Below are 19,294 nucleotides of genomic sequence, written 5' to 3' on the forward strand. Positions count from 1 at the left end.
GTGGCGGTGGTGGTTCGCCGAGGCCCCGTGCGGGGTGCTCGGTGGGTGACTTTGTCGCCCGAGCGGAGGAGCTGGGGGGCTCTCTCATGGCAGGTCGTCGGCGCGCGTTCGCCCCTGGTGGACGCGGCGGCCGTGGACTGGCCCCGTGGATCTGGCGCCCGCCAAGGGGTGTGGACGCGGGCCCGGAGGGGCGCTCGAATGCCCGGCCGGCGGTGGCGCGCCTCGATCTGACGTTGGTCGCGCCGCCAGCAGGTGCGGCGTGCTCGCCGGAGTCGACAGGGGTCGACGACGGCGGCGGGGCAGACTCTGCAAGGGAGACACAGCCCGCGGCTAGGGTTTCGGCGTTGGCAGCGCCTGGGCTGGACGCCTTGCTGGGCTTGTCGGAATGGCCCAGTGGTCGAACCTAGTGTGCCAGCGCCAGCAGGAGCGCAGGGGCGCCCCCCTGTTCTTGGGCCTGGTCGGCCTGGCCCGGCCGCCTCAGGCCCGCAAGGGAAGAGGCCTGGGCCCATCGCGACGGGGGATGAGCGGCCGCCCCAGCCTATTTATAGGTGGCTGTGGCTGCCGAAGGGTGCCCTAGATCTGTCGCTAGGGTTTCCCGCATCCCCCTCGCAGGTGCGGTGGCTCGGGCATCGCGCGCGTCGCCTGCGCTGCTCCGCCTCTCCACCTCCACTCACTTGCTCGTTCGCCACCGCGGTGAGGATGGGCTCCCGCCGCGTGGAGAAGCCACCCATGTCGCCTCCGATCCCGGCGGCGGAGAGGCAACGCGAGCAAGATCTGCGGGCGAAGGCGCTCGCCAAGGTCTCGTCGCTGCCGGCGGGCGAGGCGGGCTGGGGGCCGCCGCCTCCCTGGTGGCTCGCGGAGCAAGAGCGGAAGAAGGAGGAAGAGTGTGAGCGCAAAAGGAAGAAGAAAGAGGAGTACGGGTGCCGTGGGCTTGAACAGAAGAAGGAGCTCAAGAGGAAGGAATCCCTCCTTCCTCTGAGCGGCGAGCGGGCTGGGGATCCTCTCACCAAGAAGCAGAAGCAGAAGGGGGCAGGCTCGGCGCTCCCACTGCTGGCTGCCGGGCCGTCGGCGTCGAAGGGCTCGGCTGACGCCCCGATCCCAGTGGAGGAACTCGATGGGCCAGAGTGCTTCAAATGCGGGAGGGTGGGCCATTACCAGAATATGTGCCATTTCAAGCCTCTGTGCGTTGTCTGCCACGAGGAGGGGCACGCATCGGCACACTGCCCCACGCGCGGTCGGCCTCTGCAGATGCAGATCATGGGCAACGCCATCCCCGGCGAGGGCTTCTTCTGCCTGCCCTTCGTGGAGTCGGCGGGCGAGGAGGTCAGTGCCCCGGCGGTGGCGGACGCGGCGCTCATCTCGGCGGCACCGGGCAAGCTGTCAGTCTCGATCTTGGAGGCGGAACTCCCCCACCTCTTCGAAGGGGATTGGGACTGGCAGGTGGTGGACGTCGGGGACGACTTGTTCTCCGTCGTCTTCCCCGACAAGTCCATGCTGCGAATGGCGACGCGCAGTGGCAAGCTGTACCTCTCCCTCAACGACATCATGGCAGAGATCAAGGAAGCTGTTCTGGAGACTCCCAACGCCGAAATCATGCCGGATGTGTGGGTCAAACTTTGGGGAGTGCCACCCAAGCATCGCCGCGTGGACCGTCTCATGGCGGGGACTGTGATGATCGGGCGCCCGATGGAAGTGGACAAGGCGTCGTTGGCGGGGCTGGGTCCTGTGCGGATGCGTTTTGCGTGTCGCTCCCCGGCCAAGATCAAAGGGTTTGTTCAAATCTGGTTCAACAGCGAGGGCTTTACCATCCGGATGGAGGCCGAGGCGGGTGGCAGGCTGGGAGGTGCCCCCCCTCCCCCTCCCCCGGCTAGCAAGGACAAGGGCCCTGATGACATGGACAAGGACATGGACAAGGAGAAGGACGCGAGCATGGGGGATGACTCCATTGACACTGCGACTTGGGATAAGCTGGGCCTCAAGGACAAGACTTCGAAGGCCGTGGCCCCGTCTGCGGGGGCTGCAAAGGACCTGGAGGAGCGTCAAGTTGGTGTGGGCAGCAACGAAACGGGCTTCAATCAATACGGCTCCAACATGTCCCTCGGCCTCGACCTCGACAAGGGCACCTCGGCTTCGTGCGACTCGGAGGGCCGTTCCATGCTCATCTCCCCGGCTGCGGAAGAAGGCGGGCTTCCCACGCCCGTGCGCGGTCTGGCGATTGGTGGGGGGCGGCTCCATAAGAAGACGGCGGGCCGCAAGACCCCCCCGGTGGCGCCAACGAGTCCCCCCTCAGTGCGGGCGGGCACGCCCGTTTCGCACCAAACGGCGGTGATGGTGTTGGCTTCCCCTAGCGGTGCGGTCGGGGGGCATGGGCCGACGGATCCCCCGCCTCCCTCCGACACTCTCCGGGCGGAGGTGACCAAGGCGGCTCCCATCTCCACGGCCAAGCGCTCCAAGGCGGTGGTGACGACCCCGGTGGCGCAGGAACGGGTCAGCTCCCGGCCAAAGGGCGCCAAGGGCAACCTCCCTGCTCTCCAACGCGCGCAACTCTTGCTGGCCCAGAAGAACATGGAGACCGAAGGTAACCCCCTACCCCGTTTTACGATTTTCGACGATTACTCAGATGAGTGCCTTGGTAGTATTTTAGGGGATAGTGGGGTTGATCTGTCTGATGAGGGAGAGGCCCGAGAGCTCTTGTCTCTCATTCGCTCTAAGGAGATCATGCAGGCCGCGCTTGCCCAGGCGGCGGCGGCACGCGCTGCGACGGCACCAGAAGAGGCAGGGGCTTCTCTGGTCCCGGTCGCCCGGCCCGAGCGGGCGGACACAGCAGCAGGGGCTGCACTGTCCCCCCCAGCCCGTGGTCCTGTGAGGACTCGGCGAGTGGCCAAGGCGGTTACCGCTCGTGGTATCCGCCTCCGCAATCGCATAATCTAAATGCGTTTCCTCTTCTGGAACATCCGAGGCTACGGCCACGTTGGGAGGCGGACCCAGCTTAACGAGTTCATTCGCGGCGAAAACATCGATGTAGTTGGTCTGCAGGAAACCATCAAGGCTGATTTCTCTCACCGAGACCTGCTCGCCATCGACCCGCTCGAACGCTTCGTGTGGCACTGGGTGCCAGCGATTGGCCACTCTGGGGGTATGCTACTTGGCATCAGCCATGTGTGCTGCGAGGTGGTGGCTTGGGACGCCGGCCGGTTTTTCGTGTCGGCTCACGTCCGCCATCATGCGTCTCTCCGCGAGTGGGAGATTATAGTGGTCTACGGCCCGGCAGATCATTCACACTCGCATGAGTTCTTGGGGGAACTTCAGGAAAAGGTTGCGGCCTTGGGTGTTCGCAACCTACCCCTCATCGTGGGAGGGGATTTTAACCTTATCCGTTCGGGAGCGGATAAGAACAACGGGATTATTAACTGGACAAGGGTGTCCATGTTCAATAATGCGATTGCTTCTATGGCCCTTAGGGAAGTGGCCCGCGTGGGCGCACGATATACCTGGACAAACAAGCAACTCTCACCGGTCCGGTCTGTGCTGGACCGTGTTTTTATGTCCGCGGAGTGGGAGATGCTCTTTCCTATGTGCTCACTTCACGCTGAAACGAGGATCGGGTCGGATCACGTCCCTCTAATCCTCTCCTCGGGGGAGGACCGGTTAAAACGAAGCCCACGGTTTTTCTTTGAAACTGCTTGGTTTGAAAACCCGGAATTTGAACAAATCTTCCTCTCCAAATGGGAGTCCTGTGTGGCCCGGATCCGGCACGCGAGAGGGCCCATGGATTTCTAGATTTCCGTAGGGGCGGGGTTACGCGCGGCCCTCAAAGGTTGGGGGGCCAACCAGGGTCGAGAGGATAAGCTGCTCCGAGCCCGTTTGGTGACGGACCTCGCCCGTATGGACGCGGCTGCGGACGTACAGGTTTTCTCGGAGCAAGAATGGGCCGAGCGGTACGCGGTTGAGGCCCAGGTTGAGGCCCTCCTCCGTGCCGAGGAGGAGTACTGGCGTAGGAGGGGCGGAATAAAGTGGACGCTCAAAGGGGACGCAAACACAAAATACTTCCATGCTTATGCCAACGGCCGGCGTCGTAAGTGTGCCATTCTGAGGTTGCAATCGGAGCAGGGGCTCCTATTGCGCCAACAGGACATAGTCCGGCACATTTACGATTTCTACATCGAGCTGCTGGGCTCCAAGGAGGAGTCCAGGGCTCGCCTACGGGCGGATATCTGGGATCCCGCTCTGCAGGTCTCGGATGAAGAGAACGAAGGCTTGGGCCTCGCCTTCCTTCCTCAGGAAATCGACTAGGCGATCCTGGGGATAAAATCTGACACGGCACCCGGCCCGGATGGGTGGCCGGTGGCGATGTTCAAAAAAAGTCGGCAAGTCCTCAAGGGCCCAATTTTCGAGGTGTGTAACGGATTTATGCGTGGCACTGTAGACATCTCGCACCTTAACTTTGGGGTTCTTTCGCTTATCCCCAAAGTTCAGGGCACGGACAATATTAGACTTTTCCGCCCCATAGCGCTTATCAACGTCCCGTTCAAAATCTGCTCTAAGGCTTGTTCTTCGCGCTTGTCTCTGGTGGCCCATCGTATTATTATTAGGAATCAAACGGCGTTTATTCGTGGTCGCAACATTTTGAGGGCCCGTTGGCCCTCCAAGAGATCGTTCACTCGCTCAAGCGGAGCCGCCAGCCGGCAATACTTCTGAAATTAGATTTCGAGAAGGCGTACGACCGAGTGAACTGGGAGTTTCTCCGACAAATCCTTCTGGATCGAGGGTTTTCAGCAGTGTGGGTTCACCGTATGATGCAGTTGGTCTCGGGAGGCCAAACGGCGATTGCGGTGAACGGAGAAGTAGGGAACTTCTTCCACAACAAGCGTGGGCTGCGTCAAGGGGACCCAGCCTCACCGTTGCTTTTCAACTTTGTGGCAGATGCATTGGGTGTCATGCTAGACAAAGCTCGCGTTGCTGGCCACATCAGGGGAGTGGTCGACAATCTGATCCCTGGAGGGGTGTCGCACCTTCAATATGCCGATGACACCCTACTCCTTTTTGAGCCGGACACTCACAGCATAGCAACGGTTAAGGCCATCTTGTTATGTTTTGAACTAATGTCTGGACTAAAAATTAACTTCCACAAGTGTGAAGTGGTGTCCATAGGGCTGGGCGCGGCCGAAAGCGAACGGGTGGCCAACTTGCTAAATTGCAAGCTTGGAAAGTTCCCGTTCACCTACCTTGGCCTCCCGATCGCAGAGAAGAAATGCTCGATTGCCGATTGGGAACCTCTCAACACTAAGGTGGCGGACCGGGTATGTCCATGGAGAGGTCGATTTATGTCATCAGGGGCACGACTAATCCTTACTAACTCTAGCCTCTCGTCCCTACCCATGTTCGCCATGGGTATGTTCTTGTTGGCGGATGGAGTCCATAAGAAAATGGACACTCCCCGGGCACGTTTCTTTTGGGAAGGTGCGGGCCCTAAACGGAAGTACCACATGGTTAAGTGGCATGCCGTTTGTAGACCTAAAACCCAGGGGGGTCTCGGGGTCATCAACTCTAAGCTGATGAACATTGCACTTATGTGCAAGTGGATCTAGAAGCTGTCCCAGGGAGGGACCGGCCTCTGGATTGACCTCCTTCGCGCCAAGTACTTCGCACTTGGGAATTTCTTTGAGGCGTCTCCTCACGGGTCACCTTTCTGGACCTCCATCCAATCCCTCAAACCGTACTTCGCCAGGGGAGCGAGGTTTACGGTTAACAACGGCCGCTCCACCCGGTTTTGGCACGACGTGTGGATTGGCCAGCAACCCCTTTGGTCGGAGTTCCCCCACCTCTACGCCGTCGCGGTTGAGCCCAATCAACTGGTGGCGTCGGCCCTCAGTGCCTCCCCGCCCCCATATACTTCAGAAGGGAGCTTGTGGGACCGGAGCGGGCCGAGTGGGATCATGTGCGGGCTTTGACTGCGACCGTCCGCTTATCGGACTCCGCAGACGAGGTCTCTTGGAGACTCTCGGGCTTTGGCAAGTTCACTGTCAAGTCAATGTACAGGGAGTTGTGCCGCGGGCATGCCCCTATGGCAGCCTCGGGGCTTTGGAAGGCGCGAATCCCGCTAAAAATTAAGGTCTTTCTTTGGCAATTATGTTAGGATCGCCTTCCTACCTCTATTAATATAGTCAAGCGCAATGGCCCTGCTTTCGGACCGTGCGCTTTGTGTCATAACGCGGAAGATGCTGACCACGCGTTTTTTCGCTGCCCTTTGGCGCGGTTTGCTTGGAGTGCGGCCAGGGAGGCCGCTGGGGTGGATTGGGATCCACGCTCACGCTCTGAGCTTGTGTCTTACTTATCTGCGATCCCGGGCTCTTTGCGCCGGATAATGTGGACGTGTGCTTCGGCCTTGCTATGGGCCTTATGGCATATTCGTAACAAGTTTACTATTGAGGGAGCGTTTCCCTCTCACCCTGCTGATGTTATCTTCAAATGCATCTTATTCTTGCAGCAGTGGGCTACGCTGGGAAGGCAACAGGATGCTGATCTCCATCGACATGCCATTGCTCGGCTCCGCACAGTCTACTCGGTGTCACGGGCCCCGTCGCCTCCTCCGTCTGCTGCCTTATAGGGATAGGCGGCCCTTTTGGTCCTGCTTTCTTTGAGCCTGCGTGCTCGCTCTTCTGGCTAGCTATGCCATGTAACGCACTTATCACCGGTCTCGCCTTTTGGCTCTGCTTCGAAACTTGGCTGTCTAGCTTCGGTTCCATTTAGTTTGGTCTTGATACTTTGTTTGCACGCTGCCTATTGTTGTGGGCTTTATTAATTTAAAGCCGGACGTCTCTGACGTCTATGTTCTAAAAAAATGTCTCCTGTCGTCATGTGTTGTCTTGGATACCGAAATCAAAATTTCCTTGACCACTCGATCATTGGAACAGCACTAGTCCTGATATTTTTGAGAAGATGTTGGGAGAGCTATCCGAAGAATGAAAACTACAATGCCACCCGACAAATAAGAGCCGAGAGCTGACGCTTTCATGATTGTATTTGGAATTTCCCACCTTCTGAAGTGAAGTTGTATTTTTCTAGCTTAAGCGTGAGATAATTCATCAAGTGGCCACACTTTGTCGGTGTGTTTTGATCAGATTATTGCGATTCCATGTCAAATACCTGTGTCATTCTGCTTCTGCATCAGTTTCATATATAGATAACGGCCGTGCCTAGTTTTGATAGTGGCCACAAGATCGATTCTGTCAGATGTTTTTGAGGAAATACTCTGTCTGATGGTGATGAGAGTAATATAATGTGGTGAGTTTCGTGTTCCTGGTGCAGTCTCGGTTGATATCGGCGCCAACGCATTGTCTCCGGACTCAGCCGGGCTTCTATGTTGCCCATGCGTGCCTGTGTTTCAGTTTACTTGCTGGTGCTTTCCTTGTTTATGGATAGTACAAGCCACCTTACCCTGTCCATCATGTCCTGGAACGTCCAAGGGCTCGGGGACGTGGACAAATGTGTTCTTGTCCGAAATGCTATCTACGACGCTAATCCTCTGGTTGCATGCATCCAAGAAATAAAACTCTCCTCTGTGTCCCAACTCAAGGCCAAAACTTTCCTCCCTCCTCGCATGACTAATTTTGAGTGTGCTCCGGCCGACGGCTCGCGTGGGGGGCTGGTCACCGCCTGGGACCCCAACGCTCTTTCTCTAGTCTCTGTGCACGCCGGGCGGTTCGCCTTAACCACTACCCTCGCCTCCACTTCTTCCGACCTCGCCTTCACCATCTCCAACATCTATGCGCCGTCCGACCACTCCTTCACACAGGAATTCATTGACGAAATGATCTCCCTCGCACCCCAAATTCAGGGGGCTTGGCTCTCTCTCGGAGACTTTAACCTCATTAGATACCCGGAGGAGAAGAACAACTCCAACTTCTGCGCCTCCCTCGCCTCCCGGTTCAACGCCCTCATCGCCGCCATGTCGTGGCTTGAACTGCCCCTCTCCGACCGTCTGTTCACCTGGACGAACCGCCGCACCCCTCCGACCCTGGCTCGCCTCGACTGCACCTTTTTCAACACTGACTGGGACGCTACCCTCCCAAACTCAACGTTGGCCTCGCGGCCTCGCGTTACCTCCGATCACTTCCCCCTCCTAGTTTCCGCCTCCACCCTCATCCCGGTCTCGCGTCAGTTCTGGTTCGAGAACAAGTGGCTGCTCAACCCTCTCTTCCTCCCTTCCACCTCCACCTCTTGGGCTCGCCCCAGCCGTGTTCCGGACGGTGCTAAGGATATCGCTGCTCGGGTCAAGTCCTTCCGCCACGCGGCAAAGGTTTGGAAATCAAATCACCGGTTTGTCCCTCAATACGATAATAACTGCAGATTTATCATTGAGCTGTTTGACTTCTTGGAGGAACACCGTGTGCTTTCAAGTGATGAGGGTGCCCTCCGTCGGGATGCCCGCTCTGCCCTTGCCCTCTCGGTGCGCCAACAGGCTGCGTTTTGGCGCCAGAGGGGGAATTTCCGAAGGGTCCGTGAGGGAGACGAAAATACCAGGTTCTTCCATGCTCAGGCCTCCCAACGATTCCGGGTTAACCGGATTCGGGCGCTTGACGTTGGCGGCACGGTGGTCGTCGGCCACGCCGCCAAGGCGGAAGCCCTTCACGCCTTCTTCACCAATCTTTTGGGCACGGCAAGGGAGCCGGAGTGGCGCTTCGACATTCGGGCGCTGTACAAGGGCATGCCGCAGGTGGACGGCGACATGCTCGTTGATCCGTTCACGCTGCCGGAGGTCCAGGAAGTTGTGCATGGCCTCGACAGGACCAGCTCCCCCGGGCCTGATGGCTTGGGGCCAGCATTCTACCAGGCTGCCTGGGCGACAGTTGCCAGCGATGTCATGCGGCTGTTTGATGGGGTATTCACCTCATCGGTCGACCTCACCTGCATCAACCGGGCGCTTATTGTCCTCCTGCCTAAGGGCGATGGGGTCCTCGCGCCGGGTGGATTCCGGCCTGTCTCGCTGCAAAACTGTGACATCAAGCTGGTTTGCAAGGCGTTGACGACCCGCCCCTCCAGAGGCAAATCACGGAGCTCATCGATGTGGACCAGTCCGGCTTTATCAAAGGGCGGAGCATCTCAGAGAATTTCGTCTATGCCGCCGAGGTCGTCCAGTGCTGTGACCGGCGAAAGGCACTGGCTCTCGACCTCAAGCTGGATTTCGCGAAGACTTTTGACTCCATCAACTGGCAAAGCCTCCGAAAGATCATGGAGGTGCGAGGCTTTCCGAGGCGCTGGTGTGACTGGATGGACGCCATCTTCCGGTCGTCCTTGTCCTCGGTCCTCCTGAATGGGGTGCCGGGGCGTTGGATCTCCTGCAAGAAGGGGCTGAGGCAGGGGGGATCCCATCTCCCCCTACCTCTTCTTGCTCGTGGCCGATGTGCTGCAAAGGATGATCAAGAGCGACGGAGGGATGGCTCACCCCCTACTGGCTGGCGGGCCCCCTCTAGTGCTCCAGTACACCGACGATACCCTCATCGTCCTTTGAGCTGACCTGGGCGCTGTCAGGCGCCTCAAGGGAATCTTGGACGACTTCGCGGCGGCTACGGGGCTTGTCATAAACTTCCACAAGAGAACGGTGGTGCCGATGCATATCTCGTTGGATGATCTCCAGGACATGGTGCAGGTCCTTGGCTGTCAGGTTGGGAGCTTCCCGTAGGTGTACCTCGGGCTCCCCCTCTCCAACCGCAAGCTCACACTGGAGGATTTCCTTCCCCTCATCGCCAAGGCCGAGCGCTACCTTTCCGGGTGGCAAGCACAGCTGCTCTCCTTCGGGGGGCGTCTCGTCCTGCTGAATGCCGTCCTAGACGCGCTGACCACCTACACCATGGCGGCAATGGAGTTGCTGCCGTCGGTGCTGCACGCCCTGGACGCGCTTCGACGTTCCTTCCTGTGGACGCCGGTGGAGACGGCCTCTGGTGCCCAGTGCCTAGTCGCCTAGGAGAAGGTGGTCCGGCCAAAAAACGAGGGTGGGCTTGGAGTGCGAGCTCTACCGGTCCAAAACCGCTCTTTTTTGCTGAAATTGGTGCACCGGCTACACTCGCAGCAAGACTCCCCCTGGGGTGCCTGGGTCTGGGCGGAGCTTGGGCGCTCCCTCCTCACCCCGATGGCGGCGTCGGCCCTCCCAGGGGCACACTGGGCCTCCCTGGCCGACCTGATGCCAGTGTACAGAGCTCTCTCCTCCGTCCAAGTGGGGAATGGACGTACAACCGCCTTCTGGATAGATGCTTGGTTACCAGGGGGCGCCCTCGTCTGGCGGCTGCCGTCTCTTTTTTCCCATGCCACCGTACCGGAGGCCTCGGTGGCGCAAGTCCTCAGCGGCGGCATCGATGGGGTGCTGGTACCTCGGCTGAACCATGCCGGGGCTCGCGACCGTGACATCCTTCTCCGGGCCTTGGAGGGGGTGACCCTCTCGGAGGCACCCTACGAGCGGGTTCTACGCCCCGGCTGCGCCAAGGCCAAGATCCTCTCGTCGGCCGGCGTGTACCAGCTGTGCCACTTTGGGGGGCTGCAGGTGCCCTTCGTGGATTTCGTCTGGCAGAATTTTGCTCCGAGCCGTGTCCGGTTCTTCGCCTGGCTTCTGGTGCAAGCCAGGGTGCACACGCAGGACGTCCTTCTTCGCAAGCACATTGTCGAAGACGTGGGCGCTGGTTGCCCCTTATGTTCCTCACCCCTTGAGACGGCGGATCACCTCATCTTCGGTTGTGCGTTCGCCCGACGCTTCTGGAGGGTGGTTGGAAAGACCTCCCTCGAGGCCACCTCCGTTAGGCAGCTTCACATGCTCACTCCCCCGCCTCGGGTGCCCGTTGCGACGGGCTCCACCTTCCTGCTACTCTGCTGCTGGCAGCTTTGGAAGCACTGAAATGCGGTGGTCTTCCAAGGGATGCCACCATCGCTCGCCAGGCTGCTCGCAGCTTGTGTGGGGACCGATTCTCCGGGTATTAATTTTCAGAAAATGGCCCTTATGCTCACCAGCCTCAGGATAACTGTTAGCTGATGAGGCACCAACTTGATACAGAAATTCCAAGCAATATACAAAATATGAAGTACAAGACCATTCTGGTCTGTGAGTACAACAAATGGTTTCTAAAGGTTGATGGCGGAAGCGGTTTGTGGATCATCAGTGTCAATGGGACTCCAATTCCCACAGGAACAGCTGACCAGGTTAACTCCTATCTTCGCGAGGCTGCTATCACCGTTGCTTAGGTTCCGGGAATGTCGGCACGGTCGCTCCTCTCCGCGCAAGAAAATCTAGCCAAGACAATACCCAGGGACAAGCCAGTGAGTACTTTAAATGTACTCGCAAACATTATGAACACAGGTATAATATAACAATGATGTACTGAAAATATTTTATGCTCATGACGTCAGTCACAAAAGGTAAATAAAACTATGATGCGTGCGAGCATTTTACTTATGAATATGCAATAACATAGTAGTATTAAAATTATAAAATAAATAACAAGCATGCACAGTTGGGCGTCTTAGCGACACCACATAAAGGGCTTTAAAAGAAATGCCACAGTCGGGCGTCTTAGCGACACCACATAAAGGGTTTTAAAAGAAATGCCGCAGTCGGGCGTCTTAGCGACACCACATAAAGGGCTTTAAAAGAAATGCTGCAGTCGGGCGTCTTAGCGACACCACATAAAGGGCTTTAAAAGAAATGCCGTAGTCGGGCGTCTTAGCGACACCACATAAAGGGCTTTAAAAGAAATGCCACAGTCGGGCGTCTTAGCGACACCACATAAAGGGCTTTAAAAGAAATGCCACAGTCGGGCGTCTTAGCGACACCACATAAAGGGCTTTAAAAGAAATGCCGCAGTCGAGCGTCTTAGCGACACCACATAAAGGGCTTTAAAAGAAATGCCATAGTCGGGCGTCTTAGAGACACCACATAAAGGGCTTTAAAAGAAATGCCGCAGTCGGGCGTCTTAGCGACACCACATAAAGGGCTTTAAAAGAAATCACAGTGAATATCCAGGAGGTAGAACCATCCCAGGGATATTCAATAATACTAATAATATCACGGGTTAGTCCACAACAAAAATAATAATCATAAATATCACAAACCACAAGTTGTGTTTCCAGTTCCGGTTTAACAGTTTCACCTCTAAAGACCGACACTAAGACCGAGGCTTGACCCATCCCAGACTGTAATCCTTAACCATGGACACGGCTATTCGAATAGGTTTAATCTCTGCAGAGGGTGTACTCTTTACCCACAAGTAACGGATTCCTTTAGTCCTCAAGACTAATTCCATCTACGGTCTTTTAGTTGAAAATACACCTAACTTGCACACACCAGCTCAACTCACATGTGCCTGGAATCACCCACGACACCTGTCAAGCAAAACTCTAAGTGGGGAGGCTACAACCTCGACGTAACATGGGATCACAAAATTTATACCGCGCGCAAACTGGGGAGCTACCCCCTTCGGCTACAACCGAAACACCCATGCTCCCGGACCCGGTGGCATGACTACCGGATGCCTCCAGTATCTTCCACCATGGCCTCTCTGTACGGTGTGTGCTAGGAAAGGGGTTGATAACTTACTGAACCGTACCCTACTTGTTGTAGAGACGAGTGGTAGTACGAAGCAAGTATGGGGTTACTGGCACAAGACTCGATCTACGGTCGACTCAGGAGGTTCAAATATTTCCTGCAAGATTAGCATAACAATACATATACATCAACCAACAGATACAAACACCACGTGACATACCCCCTCATGCCATACCGGACACGACCGTCTCGACGGAGGACTAGGGACAAGACCGTGTCTACCCAAGACAGAGGCCTTCCCGGCTTCCTTTCTGGTATGCATAAAAGGCGTATGACGGTGATTTCCATCACAAATCATGTCAACTCCATCAGCATAAAAATCATAATTCTTCACTCATGAGCAGGACCACATCCTCACATAAAATGACGTATGCTCGTGTCGGGGTGGTGTTGTCACCGAGTCAAACAACACACATAAAAATTTCACCAGGGTTCAGAATGCTTGCCTTCAGGTCATGGGAAAGCAGGGTGCATTCCAAAACATCTTGAAATCTTCAAAAATCCTATTTGAAAGAATATATATGAATTAACACACAAAAACAAACAGCACAAAAAGTTGTTTTGAAATTTTTTTCAATAAATCTTAAAATAAACTAGACAATATTTGAGAGAGGTAGGAAAAAGAATTAATTTATTTGGAGTTGTATTTAATAAGATACAGCCGGTCAAAGTTTGGTCAAAAATCTGTTATTTAAATAAAAACAGAAAAGAAAACGTTTCGAATATGCACGTACACGTCGAAGGCGTAATATGGAAATGCGCTTCCACTTAACCCACGTGGACTGGGGCGGGGTCACTGACAGTGGGTCCAGGGGGCCCACTGGTCAGGTTTGACCAGTCCATCCCTCCTTCTTCCTTCGCCCGAACAGAGGCGAGGCGACGGCGATCGACGCCGGCGAATGGCTGCTCCCCGCGGGCTCCAGAGAGTCGAGGTGGATTTGCAAGACCGGGGCGGTCCTCCCGATGGTCGCTGGGTCGGCGGGGGTGGAGGGAGTCGCCAACGGTGAGCTTCGCGGCGGAGGAGGCCTCGGGAGCAAAGTGTTTTTGTGGCCGCGGTGGTTCCCGATCAAAATCGAGTAGGGGGAAAGGTTCACGGGAGGAAGAGAAGGCTCCTGGTGGAGAGAGTGGAGAGGGGGAGGCCCTGATGGTGCCGGAGTGGCTGGGGCAGTGGCAGCGGCAGGAGTTGCCGGAGACAGGGAAGAGAACCTCTCCGGGTCGATTACGGGCTAGGGGAGCGCCATTGGGGTGACCTGAGGCTGCCTGTGTGCGGGAACGGGCTTGGGGCTCCCTTAAATAGGCGAGTCGAGGCGGTTCGGCGGCGACCGCAGATAAGGGCGTCGGCGACCGTCTTCTGTAGCTGCAGGGCATCGTGGCAAGGCTGGGGATGGCGGCAGGAGCTAGCGGACGAGCGGCTACTGCTCCAAGGGCGAGCTGGCGAGCGGAGATGGCTTGGGCGGCACTGGCTAGCGCAGGAGCTGTCGGGCGGTGGTGGCGGCTAGCGGCTGGCCTGCCGGAGACGTGGCGAGAGCTGCAGGGCTCGTGGGGTGCAGCAGGGGACACGGCGTGCTGGCTGCGGTCGGTCACGGGCCGGAGTGAGTGTGGGGCGTGACGCGGCGGCTCGGGCGCACGTGCGTGCCAAACGCACGCTCTGGGCGCGCCCAGAGCACGCACGGAACGTGCTCGATGAAATGCTATGGCATGCTAGGGGGTTCCAAACTACAAGAGGGTTAGCAGAGTGGGGTTATAGGCTAGGGCAGATCCATGGGACATGCTGAATAGGTCAGGGGCTCAAGTTCACAATGTAAACTTGAAGTCATGCCAAATCTGGCTATGCACTCAGGGTGTTTGACAAAATGCCAAGGGCACCTAGGTAGTTCTTGGGGTGGCCAAATCTCCCAGAGTGGGGTCTCTTTAGAAGAAAGAGAGGGTGGTAAGGTTAGTTTGCCAAAAGGAGAAACTTGCTAGTGCAAGTTTTGCAAAACTACAATTCTGGACAGGGAGAAGATGGCATCATTACATAGACCAAAAGTGTTCCAAAGAGTGCAAGCTCCTGGATTTAGGGGTTTTGCAGGGTTGACTACAAGCATGAGAAAGCACAAGGTCACTTGAGCAAGAATGAATGGGGTTGCAGTAGAAAACACAAGTCTGGTCCAGAATGAAAAAGAGGTTGGTGCACTAAATTTTTCCAAAGAACAACACTACGTTTTTGCATAAAGTTGGATGGCCTGCTACCAGTGACATCCCATAAATTTGGTGGAGGCTCTAGGGAGATATTTAATTAGGCTATAGTGCAAAAGTGTCCACTGGAACAGATTTGAAAAACAGGTGTAACCTTCAAAATATGCAATGAAATAAATATATTATTGCACAAAAGTGATTTAGGGGCATCACATGACATCTCCAAATTTTGATTGGATTTTTAGTTAAAGTTATCAAATGGTTGTAGTTCAAACAGAGCTCCAAAACTTAAAGCAAGTCATTTTAATGATTATAGCTCAGGGTGGAATAATTTAATAAATAAATCCACTGATTAAGAAAATGTTATACAGAGAGCATAGAAGTCCAATATATTTTGGAAAGCTCCACTTGGAAAAAACTCCTTAATATTAAAAGAAAGGTTTTGAAATCAACAGAAATATTCTTGCAGGCAAAATTTTAATTTCTTGGCAAAATTTTATTATCAAAAATCTGGTTAAATTCTTGGGGTGTTACAGCTTGTAGAGAAGACGCGGTCCTCTGGCGTGTTCGGCTCCCCCGCCTGTTGATGCTTGGTTGATTGTCTGACCGGCGCCGACTGAGGCCCCACTCTCTCCTTCGGCTGTGCCCCCCCCCCCCCCCCCCCCCCCCTCCCTCTCTACCTGTTTCATGAGACTACTGTATCCTCTGGGCCCACGGATATTGCGGCCAACCACTTGATGCAGTACCTGGTGCTGCTTATTTAATCAAGAAACCAAACAAGAATTAACCAATAGTATAACTTCTTTCAAAAGAGCCAAATGCAATAGCTATAAACATGCATGAAATATAGTAGTCTGCTAGCTATTTGTCGGGTAACTTTCCATCCCTCAAGCAGCTTTTAATTTATCCTTCAAATAGCTCTCCCAGCATCTCCTCTAACACGTCGGGGCTGCTGCTTCCGCCCCTAACCTGTTTCTCAAGCTTCGGATGCTTCTCCAGGTAGCAGCGGTAACCTGAGACGACTCTCTCTATGATTGTTCTCCGCAGCTCATCTCTGAGCTGAGGATTCGGTACCTTCCAGAACTTCTGGGCCGCGTAAGTTTTCTGAAACGCGGACTCGAATTTTGCCAGTGAAGCGGCGTTCTTCCGATGCTGGAGCGGTGCAAGCATGCCGAACAACATATGTAGCCGACGTCGAGAACCATCAAGATAGCCATCTATGAAGACCGTTTTCGGCATGTGGGACTGCACATGCCTCCAAGAAACATCGAGATATTCATTCATGTACTTTAGGCATTCGGGGGCAGGTCTCCACTCGTGTCTAGACCATGACTCAACCATGAGCGACCATGGCTCAACCATCATTGCCACCAAGTAGGAATTATTGAGCAGGAACAGGTACCTCAGGCTTTGGTCCGCGCATAGCTCCGACTTCCTCGAGAGCAGATCCTTGAGATAACGGACGGAATCATCTATTAGGCCACGGAGGTATTCGGTTTCGTGGTGCCGTGCTTTATCTTGCATGGACTTGATGCAATTCACCATCAACCAAGTGTTCCTGTGGATGTCGCCTCTTCCTCTTGGTATCTCGATGGCCCACGAGTCGTCCTCCTCCACGAATGCCCTCACCTCCATTACCGTGCTGTATATGGCCTTGCTCAACCTCTTCACTTCTCTGGGCAACGAGCCGCCTATGTCCATGAATATTTTCTTGCTCAAGCCCTTGAATTTGAGTTGGACTTCCGGCGAAAACATTTGTTCTGCACTCGAGACGCATATATACATGTCTAGCGCAGCCCGTAGCTTCTCCTCCTTACTTGCAGGGGTGATGGTGTCGATGAAGACGAGCTCGAGCATCTTGGCGATGCTTGCCTTGCCAAACTGTGCGACCGCCATCGCCTCGTGGACGTTGATGGCCACCTCTTTGATACTGGCGACGGTTGTGATGAATGCTCGAATCCACTTCTTGACCAAGTCTTGAAGCTGGAGCTGCCGCCATGAGCCATCGCCCTCGGGGATTTGGAGAACCCAGTCCACGTCGAGCTCGAAGAACCAAGCCTCCAGCGTACGGTCCGAGCAACCGCCGTATTCGAATGCACTGACCATGCGCTGGGTGTAGCCGTCGCTGACCATTCGGCGGGCGATCTTCGTGAGCTCGTGAGCACCGTAGTCTGCCGCGGCAGCGTGGACCGAACCAGAGGAGGCGGAGCCGGAGCCGGAGTTGTTGGACGGGTAAGAACCAGAGGCACCGGAACCGGAGTCGCCGGAGCGGCTGTGTTCGGTATTACCGGAGTGAGAGAAGACAGTCGGTGTGATTCTCCCTCCGGACACGGCGACGCTTCGGATCGACTCACGGTAGACGCTGAGCGGCGGGGACGGAGCCGTGAACCCCGCGGTGCTCTGCTCAACTCCGGCACGGCAGCAAGCCGCCCCGCCATGCTGCTACTTTGTAGATGTGTGGACGCCGTTGGTCGAGCTCGGGTCGGTGAGATTGGCAGGGGAGAAAACCGTGTGAAGTGCAGTCCCGGGAGCCTGGTATACAAGAATCGGCACCGATATGCCGGAAGCCCGTGACAAGCGACGACGACCGACAAATGCAAGACCCAGGTCAAGTCAACATGAGCCGCGTGATGACGAGGACGGAAGGCCACAACAGCAGCTGCTACGACACAGTCCTTCACAAACACGAAACAAAATCATATACCCAAATGATAACGCGTGTGGCACTTATCAACACGTCTACACACACTCGATGTCCTTCGATTCATCTGCATGAATTTTGAAGCAATTGTCAGCTAGGTCAAGAGCCATATAAGCACCCAGGATGGTGTGAGCGTTATCATTTAGTGCTACACGTGTGGGCGCTACTCGCCTGAACCTGTGGGTGAAACTGCTCTTGACCCACACAACACTCACATGATGATAGATGGTAACTACATGTGTGCATATGTCGCAACTAGTTAACCACACACGACAACTATATTTAATCATACATGATAACTATGGTTTGACCATACCTGACAACTCTAAAATTAGTTACAAATGACAACTATATTTAATAATGCATGATAGACACATCAACTACAGTTAATTAGACATGGCAACTAAAGTTGATTTACATACGTGTTCGGGCTCATAGGATGGGGGTGAGCAGTTGCCACATATGATCAAGTGGGCCGTCGTAGCTGCGCCCAAACGTGTCGGCAGTTTTAATGTTCGCCCACACAAGATCGTGTGGGTTGTCTCCTGGGTACGACCACACGACTCATGTGGTCAGGTATTCATTATGCCACACACGTGGCAGTTATCGGCGGATGCCGGGCAACAAACGAACGAATGTGCTATATATATATATATATATATATATATATATATATATATATATATATATATATATATATATATATATATATATATATATATATATATCAAAAAAAGAATGTGCTATATACCGTTACTTTTTTTAGGGGGCTATATATTTTTTTTGAAAAAATGAGCCAGATATATTATCAAAGTTCAGCAGAAGTACAAAGCATCTCAAACATAATAAAAATTACATTGAGATTTCAAGACCCCCAAACAACCACTACTGCCGCCAAAACGAGCCGCCAACGCGCCGCTGTCGCCGCTTCCCTACTGGAGCCGGCTTGGCCTTGTCGATAGCAGCCGGGAAATCTTCGTGCATGTGCCCCTAAGGGCCAACGTCTTGGAGCCGCAATCATCACCGTTGAGCCTTTGCATAGATTTGAAGCACCTGACACCAAATTTCGCCACAAGAGAAACCCTAACTTCACCGTCCCAAAGACACGGGAGGAATCTACACTGAGCTCCGTCGACTACATCTAGTCGGGCAAACTCGAGGAGGATCAGAGCCCGGAAGACAAACTCAAAGAAGTAGCGCCTCCATCCGCCCGAGCACCGCACATGCGAGGACTAAAATACCCTAACCTAAACTACTAACCGGAGTAGAGGCACTGGGATTCCCCTCCCCGCCAGAGCGTAGGAAGAGGGGAGGTGAATCCACGGGCTTGCTGACAAAGTTTGCAGGAAAGAGTTTGCCCTAGCCACCTAGCACTACTGAAATTTTCGTATACGTTGGGTGCCAGGCTCTTCGCTGAGAGCCAAATCACGGGTACTCGGCAAAGTCATAGATGCCGATAGGTACTCTCAGCAAACACATGATTTTGCTGAGAGTAGACCTCGGCAAAACGAGAACACTCGGCAAAGGCACTATTTGCCGAGAGCCAAACAATCGCTGCACGACAAAGTTTCGCCATGTGGCACATCCGGTGGCGACCAACGGCACGGTCACGGTTGCAATTCTTTGTCGACTGTGACTCTAAGTAAAGATCAGGCTCTCAGCATACTTTAGTCCCACCTCGCCCAGACACAAGCAACAAGACCTGTTTAAATAGTCAGATAGTCTAGATGCAGTAAGCTTCAGTCTTTATTACACCCCTGTTAACGAGATGTACCATTACTTTCAATCTTCACCTATTCCGAGCAAAGAAGATTCACAGTGATAGG

General features: G+C 54.7%; 1 pseudogene; it reads right to left on the reverse strand.

Annotated features, from left to right (window-relative positions):
* Positions 1-15,558: 15,558 nt before the first annotated feature.
* LOC123089346 (uncharacterized) lies at positions 15,559-17,205 on the reverse strand (annotated as a pseudogene).
* Between the last annotated feature and the right edge of the window lie 2,089 nt (positions 17,206-19,294).

This window comes from Triticum aestivum, chromosome 4B (genome assembly GCF_018294505.1).
Source record: "Triticum aestivum cultivar Chinese Spring chromosome 4B, IWGSC CS RefSeq v2.1, whole genome shotgun sequence".
NCBI lineage: Eukaryota > Viridiplantae > Streptophyta > Magnoliopsida > Poales > Poaceae > Triticum > Triticum aestivum.